The sequence below is a fragment of the Physeter macrocephalus genome, unplaced genomic scaffold (genome assembly GCF_002837175.3).
Source record: "Physeter macrocephalus isolate SW-GA unplaced genomic scaffold, ASM283717v5 random_155, whole genome shotgun sequence".
NCBI lineage: Eukaryota > Metazoa > Chordata > Mammalia > Artiodactyla > Physeteridae > Physeter > Physeter macrocephalus.
Window position 1 is genome coordinate 1 of NW_021145441.1, and position 9502 is coordinate 9502.

At 47.8% G+C, this 9502-nt stretch overlaps 1 protein-coding gene and 1 non-coding gene across 2 annotated transcripts in view; both read left to right on the plus strand.

Annotated features, from left to right (window-relative positions):
- Window positions 1-2891: 2891 nt before the first annotated feature.
- TRNAG-CCC (transfer RNA glycine (anticodon CCC)) lies at window positions 2892-2964 on the plus strand. Its single transcript has one exon. It is a non-coding gene; the product is annotated as a tRNA-Gly (tRNA).
- Window positions 2965-3329: 365 nt separating this feature from the next.
- PPARD (peroxisome proliferator activated receptor delta) overlaps window positions 3330-9502 on the plus strand; it is a 26116-nt gene continuing 19943 nt past the window's right edge. The window contains exon 1 of the mRNA XM_028484283.2: window positions 3330-3794. The gene's annotated coding sequence lies outside the window, so the exon portion shown is untranslated. The remainder of the gene's footprint in view (window positions 3795-9502) is intronic.

The following is a 9502-nucleotide window of genomic DNA, read 5'->3' on the forward strand; positions in this document are numbered from 1 at the left end:
TCTGCAAGATGGATAGAGGGCATTGTGTGGGAAACTGGTAACATGGTGAGAACAGACCAGCTAACAGACATTGCAGTTTGATGTGGTAACAGCAGATCTTGAGAGCCTGGGTCAGGGCTGCAGTAGGAAGGAACAGAATAGGACTGGTCAAGGGGAGCTTCCTAAAGGAGGAGGTGCAGGCAGGTCTGGAAGGAAAGTAGGCCTTAGCTAGTGGCGGGGGTGGCATTCCAGGCTGAGGCTGGTGCGAGCCTCTGTGTTCAGAGAGTGATGCTGCACTTGAGGCGAGTGGGATGGGCTGGGGAGGGAGCTGGGGACCAGAGCCTATGGCTGTCTTTAGCACACAGCAGTCATTTTCTGGCAGGGAGTATTCAGAAGGACTTTAACCAGGGTGTTCTTGACAGAAGCAGTTCTTGGCATCTAGACAAAGGATTCAGCGATGACGGCTCCAGACTGAGGCTAAAAGCCGTTTCCAGATCCAACAGGGCAAACACTTACCAGCTTCTGGTCCAGTCTTACCCAGCACCACATGCAAGGCACAGCATAGTGATTAAGACTTGAGCCAGCCTGCCTGGACTCAAAAAGTGCTCCTCCAGTTACTGTGTGACCTTGACTCAATTACTTTCCCTCTCTGTGCCACAGTTTCCTCATCAGTTAAATGGAGATAATAACAGCACCCGACTCTTAGGGCTATTGTGAGGATTAGATGTGTCAGTATACACACAGCTTGGTGTATTATAAACCCTTGGAGAATTGGAAGCTGGTACCTTTGTGATGGAGGTGGTGGACCCGAGGCTTGGAGCTGTTGTGACCCACCTTAGGCTCTGGTACAGGGAGAGGCCTGACAGGATGCATCACAGCTGAATGGGGCCTGACACAGAGTAACCCCACTCAGAGCATACAGCCTGCTGCTGGGTGTCAGGGAAGCTCCATTTCCCGAGGATGTCTAGACTTGGTGGAAGGATTAGGGCCCCAGGTGGCTTGGTCGCTCGAGCCCCAGACCAGGCCTCTCTGGAGCTCCGGGGTCATTTGGGTTAAGGTCCTAGCAACCTCTGCCCGTGAAATCGACCTGTCTTTGGTAGCGACTCCATTTTCTGTGCAAGGGCCGCAGAGCAGCACCCCTCTCGTTCTAGCTGCAGGAGCCTTGTCCTGAGGACAGCACCAGCTTCTTAAGTGGGGCAAAGCTGTGACACAGTCAGAGGGTTTCTGGCACTGGCACAGTGCTGGGGGGTGGCAATAGCAAAAACCAAGGTTTCTCAGTCACATAAAGGTTAAACCTAGTGCCAGGTGCTATTTTTAGTGCCAGGACTGAAGGAAGGAAGAAGGGAAGAGGGTGCACTGCAGGGAGAGTGGAGGCTGTGGTGGCAGCTACCTGTGAAAACCCAGCCTGTGGGCCGCCCGGTGAGGTGGGGGAGGGCCTAGGGAATAAAGCAGCTCCTGGCTGGGCAGGCTGAGACCAGCGGTGGGGGCAGGCACTGGGGAGATGGGCAGACCTCAGCTGTAGATGGAGCACCCAGGGCTGTGTGAAAATGGATGGCTTCCGGCAAATTGCAGGGATGGGCCCCAGCATGGGGTTGCATCTAAATAAGCAACAGCCCAAGGGATGTGTGTGGGTTTTAGAGCAACCAGACTGCAGCTTCCCTCCCCCTGCAGCTGCTCCTTAAGAGGTCACAAACAGAAAAGGGACAGCTCCGGGCTGGGAAGGAACATCCACCTGGAATCCAGAGACCCTGGCCCCAAATCCAAAGCTCTAGCCAGAGCCCAGAATCACATCTGATTTCAAGAGGCCACCACTTGCACCCCAGAAACTGAGAAGAGTTCCTCTGGTCGTGGTGAAAGAACGTTCTACCAGCTGATATGTGGTAGGGAAGCTGAGGCTCAGGAGCGTCAGGTGTGTAAGGTGGCCCCGTGCACACAGCTCCTCAGAGGCTGGGCTGGGCTCAGGCCCCGAGGTGTTTGCACCCCGTGGTCCTCTGCTGCATCCTCTAGCATGTTCTCTGAGAGATGCCTGTCAGGCCACGCGGGCCTGGGCTTTTTGTCACTTTCCTCATCTGCCCAGGGGAGCCCACGGGGCTGGCCTTGTGGGGACTTGTGAGGATTGGGCCGAGCCTGCCATGCAGTGGGAACTCAGTCAGCTCCTGCCCCTCCCTCCAGATTCAGTCCCAACAGTGACCTCTGTCCCATCTCACAGGGTCACTCAGAGCATCAGAGGATATGAGGGAATGTGTGAGAAAATATTTTGTCGAGTATCTGTACAGGGAAGTGCTGTTTTTCCTCCTCTGTTTCCACCTGCCCGGTGTGCCTGCAGTCCTCACACTCCTCTCTCCCTGGCTCTCATCACCACAGCCTGTGTGATTTCCCCGTGTCCACTGACTCCCAGGCTACACGGATCCCCAAACAGTTTGTTCTAATCAGCCTCATCTGCCTACTCCTGTGGTCAGTGCCACCACTGCGCTTCTGGCTCTTGGGTGTCCCATCATCTGCCCCCTCTGTCACCGTGCTGCCCGTCCTCTTGATGCTGTTCCTCAGAAGCCTCCTGTAGCGCCTTCAGCCACAGGCCTGGTTGAGGGTCTCTCACCACTCACCTGCCCCTGCCTCCTCCACTTCCAGGCTTTTCAATTCTGTGGAGCATGAAGAATCAGCGTCTCTGGTCCTTGTTATTTAGATAATCGCCAATTTTTTTAGAGCATTTTATACAAGCCACAACGGTCACACACTGCTCTTGGTGATCACCGAGGTCCTTTACAGTGCTGTCACCAACCCCCTCCCCACAGTCCCACTCTCCTCTTTTATCCTGCTGCTATTTCAGTTAGGGTTGTGTTCAACTGCACGAAACCGAAATCTGGCAAACAGCGCCTTGTGAAATAGGCATTTAATTTTTCCACCTAGGGACTTCCCTGATGGTCCAGTGGTTAAGACTCTGCGCTCCCAATGCAGGGATCCCAGGTTCGATCCCTGGTCAGGGAACTAGATCCCACATCCATGCTGCAACTAAAGATCCCGCATGCCACAACTAAGGCCTGGCACAGCCAAATAAATAAATTTAAAAAAAATATTTTTTTCCACCTAATAAGTAGTCTGGAGACAGGCATTCTAGGGTTAGTTCAGCAGCTCCGTGATGCTGGTGACCCGGCTCCTTCCTCCTTTCTGCCTCACCCTCTTGACCTCTGTTTCCAGAAGACCTTCTAGTAGATTTCTTTTTTTTTTTTTTTAAGTCTTTATTGAATTTGTTGCAATACTGCTTCTGTTTTATGTTTTAGAGGGGTTTTTTTGGCCGCAAGGCATCTTAGCTCCCCGACCAGGGATCAGACCTGCACCCCCTGCATTGGAAGGTGAAGTCTTAACCACTGGACCACCAGGGAAATCCCTAGATTTCTGTTTACATATCGTTGGTCAGAATCATCACATGAACACTGTAGCTGCCAGAGAGTTTGGGAAATTGAGTGTGTAGCTAGGCACGTGGCTGATCCAGAGAAAATGGGGACTCAGTGAGAAAGAAGGGGAATTGGAATCGGGTAGCAGCTGGAAGTGACTGCCCCAGGTGGCAGCTCCTCGTTCCTCGTCAGAACCATGTGGGGGGAACTGCACCTCTGAGCATTTCCCTCACTCTGGGTCTGGTGATTCCCAGGTTTAATGCTCAGGGATGATCAGGGATTGATCCTTGAGGAACCGATTTATGCTAACCAGACTCACATCCCTGCAAATGGGGACAGTTCATGCATCGTGAATGAGTAAAGCAGCCTAGGAGTGACAGCTGGAAGCAGTGAAGATACTGCCAGTGGAGAGCGCGATTCCAGGTAAAGGGGCCGCCACTGCCTAGCCCCTGGGTGGGGTGGGGGGTGGGCCAGGGGCATGCAGGCCAGGTTTGCCTGATTTTCAAGAGAAGCCAGGGAAGTCCCTTGGCGGTCCAGTGGTTAGGACTCCACACTTTCACTGCCGAGGGTGTGGGTTCAGTCCCTGGTCGGGGAACTAAGATCCCACAAGCTGTGCAGTGCAGTCCCCCCACGCCCCACAAAAAAGCCAGAAAGCCAGATTTTTTAAAGCTTTTTAAAAAAAACTCTATTTTGAAAAAGTCTAGGGTTACAGAAGTATTGTAAAGATTATCAAACTTACCAAAACTAAGAAATGAATGCTGGTACAATGCTATTAACTAAACTAAGCAGATTTTATTTGGAACTTCCCAGTTCTTCCACCACCGTCCTCTTTCTGTTCCAGGATCCAGTCCACCACCCTACGTTGCATTTGGTAGTAATGTCTCCGTCTGTGAGACTTTCTCAGTCCAAAAACTAGAATTTTACATGACTTCTCCCAAGTTTTCCCATTCTGCTGCAATAATTTGGAAATTATACACTCTATTTACGGTGTCTTAGTGGTTACCTTTGAAATTTTTCCGTGTACATTTGACTGAACTGTGAAGTTCATCAGCATCTCCAGTTGTCTCCTGAAAAATAAAAGGACTTGAGCAATTTAACGCTGATCATGCCCTCTCATTTGCCACACTCTTGTTTGTAAGTTTTGCTTTTTTATTTTATTCCAATTTAAATTATTTTTAGAACAGGTAACATGTCTATAGTTCGGAATTTAAAAGGTACAGTACTAATACAACATTGTAAGTCAACTATACCCTAATAAAAATTTTTTAAAAATAAAATAAAAATAACAGGTACAGTGAAAAATCTCTGTCCCATCAGTGACCCAGACACTCAGTTCCCTCCCCAGAGGCAACCAGCGTTCCCAGTTCTTAAGTAGCCTTCCAGCGCTATCTTACACATACACAGTCAAATCCAGCTTCATTGTATCTTCTTTGCACAAAGTATAGCTCTTCACTTCATTCTGCACATTGCTTTCTTCCCTTATTAATATATCTTAGAGATACTCCCAAATCAGTCCATAAACAACATCATTCTTGTTATGGCTGTCTCCTGTTACTGGACATCTAGCTTGTTCCCCACACATACTGGTCAAGTAATACTGTAATAAGTAACCTTGTGCTAATACTTTATGTCACTGTACTTCAGTGGAAGGATAGCTGTAAGATACAACCTAGAAGTGGTATCTCTGGATCAAAGGAAATGTGTCCTGTAATTTAGATAGATGTAGCCAAATTACCCTCTTTAGAGGTTGTGCTAATTTACCTTTCCACAGGGACACGTGAGATGACGTTTCCCCACGTGCTTAGCCACAGAGTGTTAGCATCTGTTTTGGGGTTTTTTTAAAAAAATAAATTATTTATTTATTTATTTATGGCTGTGTTGGGTCTTTGTTGCTGCACGCGGGCTTTCTCTAGTTGCGGTGAGTGGGGGTTACTCTTCCTTGCGGTGCGCGGGCTTCTCATTGTCGTGGCTTCTCTTGTTGCGGAGCATGGGCTCTAGGCGCACAGACTTCAGTAGTTGTGGCACGCAGGCTTCAGTAGTTGTGGCTTACGGGCTCTAGAGTGCAGGCTCAGTAGTTGTGGCGCACGGGCTTAGTTGCTCTGCGGCATGTGGGATCTTCCCGGGCCAGGGCTCGAACCCGTGTCCCTTGCATTGGCAGGCAGATTCTTAACCACTGCGCCACCAGGGAAGCCCTATGAGTGTTAGCATCTGTTTTAATCTGATTGTAAAAAGTATATTTCAGTGTTTTAATTTGCATTTCTCTTTTATGAATGATGTTGAGCGTTTTTTCATATGTTTAAGAACTAAGTGTATATACCTTTTCTGTGTATATTTTTTGTATCCTGGGCCCGTTTTTCTATTGGATTGCTGGTCTTTTACTTAATAATTTGTAGGAACTATTTTAGGGCAATTAGCCCTTTGTCTGATGAGTTGCAAATACTTTTCCCAGTCTATTATCTGGTTTTTTTTTTCTCTTATGATGGTTTTTTCACCTTGCAGTAAGTTTGTATTTTTATGAAATCAAATTTATTAATTGTGTGTGTGTGTGTATGTGTGTGTGTGTGTGTGTTTGGTACGCGGGCCTCAGAATAACTGTAGGATAACAAACTTGAAAGCTACTCTATTTAACTTTGATTCTCTAATATATAGATAATGGCCAGCAGAGTCATACCCTCATGGACCTGAACCTGTGATCTTAATCTGGGTTGAAATAATGGCTTTGGTGCCTTATTGTGTTTTTTTCTTCCAGTTTTATTGAGATACAGTTGACATACAACCCTGTATAAGTTTAAGGTGTACAGTATAATCGTTTGATTAACATACATCATGATTACCACAATAAGTTTAGTGAACATCTGTCATCTCATATAGATACAAAATTAAAGAAATAGAAAAAAAATTTTATCTTATGATGAGAACTCTTAGGATTTCCTCTCTCAATAAGTTTCATATATAACATACTGCAGCATTAATTATATTTATCATGTTGTACATTGTATCCCCTGCATCGGCAGGCGGACTCTCAACCACTGCGCCACCAGGGAAGCCCAGATTTATTAATTTTTTTACCCATTAAGCTTTATGGGCTTAGTATCCACCTTAGCTCTTCTCCCACTTAGCTTTTCAACACTTTTTATAATTCATGTATTTTTGTTTTAACTTTAAAACCTTTGATTTAAAAAAAAAACAAAAAACCTTTGATTTATTTGGACCTTGTCTTGGTATAAGATGTAAGGTAGGGATCCAGATGGCTACTCACTTGTCCCAATACTATTTATTGAAGAATCCATCTTTTCTTTTTGATTTGGAGTGCCATTTTTATAACATTAAGGTCCCATATGCATTTGTATCTGTTTATGGACTTTGTGTATTCTCTTTCAATGATTATCTATTCATGTGCCAGTACCACACTGTTTTAATTACCATAGCCCTACTATATAATTCTTTTTATTTCTCTTCAGCTAATTCCCTATCATGTTTGCCAGAGTACCTCCACTCAGCCTCTTTGCTTTCTTCAAGTCCCATCTTTTACTCTCAGTAGACCACCATCCCTCCTACTTAAGTTAACTAACAAGAGTGAAGTCATTCCCTATGAGCTTTAGCACAGCACCACCACCACCCCCAATACACACTGCTGCGATACTTTGTATTTTCCTCATTCCTCATCCTTTGCCCTTGAGTTATTCCTCTCCCATCAGTCATCCTGCCCCAGCTTCCCCCTTGAATCTTCAGACTTTCTCTGAAGACCTCTCTTCTAGCCACTGCTTACTTGAGCCTCCTCTATTCCAAAAAAACTTTTCCTGGCTTTGCTACTTTTTCAAGCTACATCCTCTTGTACATTCCTTTCTGTGGCATATTCATTAAAAAATTAGTCTCTATTCATTGTCCCAGCTTACTTGCTGCCACTTATTCTTCAGAGCTCAGGTTTCCATCCCAACCACTTGGTTGAAATTTGTATAACAAGGTCAAAGATGACCTCACAGTTACCAGATTCAGTGGCCATGTGTCAGTTTATCACCCTTGAACTCTGCAGCATTTGAGATGGTTGACCGCCCACTCACCCCCAAAAAACAGCCCTTCCCTTGTCTCTGAGACACCCGGCTGTCCCGAGTCTCTCCTGTCTCTGGCCACTGCCTCACTGTCTGCTCTGGTGCCTCTTCCTCTGTCCTCCCTTGACGTGTCACTTTCCTTTGGTGAACTGAATTCCTTCCTGCTCCTGTCACGTCAGTGAAGATCCCCCCCTGCCCCCGACAAACCTCCAGATCCCCAACTCCCCAGCTCTTAGACTCTAGCACTGAATTTCCAAGTTGCCTTTAGGAGACCAATTAAGAGGTCATTGTGTCAATCCAAACAAGGGAAAATGAAGGCCTTGTGGAAAGGAATGATTAAGAGGGAATGATTTACCATCCGCTGGAAGTTGCTTTGCTGTGGCACAGTGGTTCTCAAGCTTAGCTGCGTGTTACAGTCACCAGGGGAATTAGAAATAAAAATCCTGATGCCCAGGACTTCCCTGGTGGTCCAGTGGTTAGGAATCCACCTTCCAATGCAGGGGACACAGGTTCGATCCCTGGTCGGGGAACTAAGATCCCACATGCTGCAGAGCAACTAAGCCTGCACACTCTAGAGCCCATGTGCCGCAAGTACTGAGCCTGCGTGCCACAACTAGAGAGAAGCCCACACGCCACAACAGAAGATCCCATGTGCCACAACTAAGACCCGATGCAGCAAAATAAATAAATAAATAAGTAATGTTAATTTAAAAAAATCCTGATGCCCAAGCTGCTTCCCAAACCAATCAAATGAGAATCCCTGAGGATGAGCCCAGGCATCCATATTATTAAAAACTCCCCAGTGGAGATCGGTGCCTGCAGCAAGGAAGGCACTGCCCTGGAAGGGAAGGCTACCGCCACCCCTGAGAGCCAGGAGCCCCAGCCCAAAGGGGCAGGGGCTAGCGCTGCCTCCAAGGGAGGAGACACAGAAGAGGCAGGGCCCCAGGCTGCAGAGCCATCCACTCCCTTGGGGCCGGAGAGTGGCCCTACACCAGCGAGCGAACAGAATAAGTAGCTGGGTGGGGGCAGGTGGGTGATCTCTAAGCTTCAAAAACTGTGCTCTCCTTGTGAGGTCACTTGCCTGGACCTGGTGCCCTGGCTCCCTTCCTGTGCCCAGAAAAAAAGGGGCTGTTGCCCCCTAGCCACATTCCCTCTCCTCCTCTCCCTCCTGTGGATTCTCCCATCATCCATCTGGTCTTCCTCTTAAGGCCAGTCGAAGATGGTCCCTTGCAGTTTCCCAAGTTAGGTTAGTGATGTGAAATGCTCCTGCCCCTGTCCCTGCCTCCTTCCCTGTCCCCACCCGTGCAGAAGGCAGTTGCTGGTTTTCTTCCCCAATTCTTCTCCAAGTAGGTTTTGTTTACTCCTCAAATCCCTGAGCCTGAAGTGGGGGTGCCTACACTCCCACACTCTGAGTGTCCACCTTCCCCTGCTGCGTTTGTAGTCTCTTGTGCTGTGCCTGGTGGCACCTGGGCTGGGGAGGACACTGCCCCTGTCTAGGTTTTTATAAATGTCTTACTCAAGTTCAAACCTCCAAAAAAGAAAAAAACAACTCCCCAGTGATTCCAGTATAGCCAAGTGTGCAGGCCTAGAGCAGGAAGAGAGAGGGTATGGAGTGTCAAATGATTCCCACCTTCTGGCTTTGATAGGTGGGTAGTTAGGCATTTGGGTCACTAAAGTAGAGATTACCAGAGGAGAAGGGCTCCTGTTTGGATAAGTTGAGTTTGAGCTGCCTGTGGAACATCCAAGATAAGGTCCCACAGATGCCTGAATTTCCCTAAAGCAGGTCTTTTCTGCTGTTAATCTTCCAGGCCTGCAGCACCACAGGACACAGTCTAATTACACTCCCTACGCCAGGGCATTTGAAGTGCTCACGCCTGGATAAAACCCACCTTCCCAGCCCGCCCTTCAAATCCTCTCTCCTACAGCACCCCACGCCTCAGCCAACAGGGTCCCTCACCACTCCTCACTGTGTGCTGCCTCAGTGTGTTTTCTCAGGCCGTATTCTTTTTTTTTTTTTTTTTTTTTTGCGGTACGCGGGCCTCTCACTGTTGTGGCCTCTCCCGTTGCGGAGCACAGGCTCCG